The sequence below is a fragment of the Tiliqua scincoides genome, chromosome 4 (genome assembly GCF_035046505.1).
Source record: "Tiliqua scincoides isolate rTilSci1 chromosome 4, rTilSci1.hap2, whole genome shotgun sequence".
NCBI classification, from domain to species: domain Eukaryota; kingdom Metazoa; phylum Chordata; class Lepidosauria; order Squamata; family Scincidae; genus Tiliqua; species Tiliqua scincoides.
Window position 1 is genome coordinate 70,000,329 of NC_089824.1, and position 1,662 is coordinate 70,001,990.

Genomic DNA, 1,662 nt, shown 5'->3' on the forward strand with positions numbered 1-1,662 from the left:
AAAGAAGTGAGTATTGGATTTGATCTTCCTTTTGACCAATAATAAAACATTCATTGTTTGTGATCAGTCATGCTGATTTAAGTTTCATTGAATATCAAAAAATACAGAAATGTTGAGTCAAACAGGGAATTTCTTTTACCAAAAACAAAATCTCTTGGATTTGCTACATGCTCCATTTCACAATGTGACACACTAATCCTAAATGTCTGTATATAAAGGTGCAATCCTAACTGTGCCTTGAACCAACGCAAGTCCCTTGTTCTGGCCCAGGAGGGCCGCAAATATGCCGTAAGGCATGTTTGTGCCTCCATATGAGGAAGCCACATCAGCGCAAGGAGATGTGCCAACACACGGAGGATGAATCCAGCCTCTGTGGCGGCTTCCCCACTGAGTCTTGCATCGGCCCAGCTGGGCCGACGCTGATGGTTGGCAACCTTCAGTCTCGAAAGACTATGGTATAAGCCTATAGCACCTGGTATTCCCAGGCGGTCTCCCATCCAAGTACTAACCAGGCCTGACCCTGCTTAGCTTCTGAGATCAGACGAGATCAGGCATGTGCAGGGTAACAGTTGCTAGAGTAAAAGGTACTCATGGGGAAGGCAGGGAGGAGGCATTCCTGGGCAGGGGGAGGGTGGACAGAGAGAGGGAGGCGGGGCTGGGATCCAGCAGTTATTCTGGATCCCAACCCCATTTAGGGGAAGACGGAGTGACTTGAAGCTGCTCCACTCTGCTTGGACTTGTGCCACCTCCAGAGGTGGCATAAGTCCAAGGAGACCCATCGGGGTCAGCAGCCCTTACCCAGGGGTAAGGGGAAAAGTTTTCCCTTGCCTCTGGCTAAGCTGCTTGTGACCACAATCCTGCACTGGATACAGCACAAGCCTCCTGGCTTGCCTGTTCCAGCACAGGATAGAATTGCACCCTAAATGTCTTCTATGAATATAAGAGCCCTGCTAGATCAGGCCAAAGGCACGTCTAGTCCAACATTTTGTCTCCCATGGTGGCTCACCTGCTACCCCTGGGAGGCCAAATTCATAAGCAGGAAAGAAGACATACTTCTCCATCACTTTTGCTAACATGCAACTGGTGTCTATGACAGCTCATAGAGTCATCTGAGGTTATTCAATTACCCTGACATCCTGCATGGGGTGTATGGAAGAGATCCATTTTACTTTGCTGTACATGATCATAAGAACATAAGAACAGCCCCGCTGGATCAGGCCATACACCCATCTAGTCCAGCTTCCTGTATCTCACAGTGGCCCACCAAATGCCCCAGGGAGCACACCAGGTAACAGCATCCTGGTGCCCTCCCTTGCGTCTGACATAGCCCATTTCTAAAATCAGGAGGTTGCACATACACATCATGTCTTGTAACCCGTAATGGATTTTTCCTCCAGAAATTTGTCCAATCCCCTTTTAAAGGCATCTAGGCCAGATGCCATCACCACATCCTGTGGCAAGGAGTTCCACATACCAACCACACGCTGAGTAAAGAAATATTTTCTTTTGTCTGTCCTAACTCTCCCAACACTCAATTTTATTGGATGTCCCCTGGTTCTGGTCAGTGGCGTCACTAGGATTCGCATCACCGGGTGCGGGAGGCCTGCGTGTCACCCCATGCAGTGGGTGGGGCAACGCCCCAGGTGGTGGGCGTGGTGATGT

General features: G+C 49.4%; 1 pseudogene; it reads right to left on the reverse strand.

Annotated features, from left to right (window-relative positions):
* Window positions 1-460: 460 nt before the first annotated feature.
* LOC136650364 (5S ribosomal RNA) lies at window positions 461-580 on the reverse strand (annotated as a pseudogene).
* Between the last annotated feature and the right edge of the window lie 1,082 nt (window positions 581-1,662).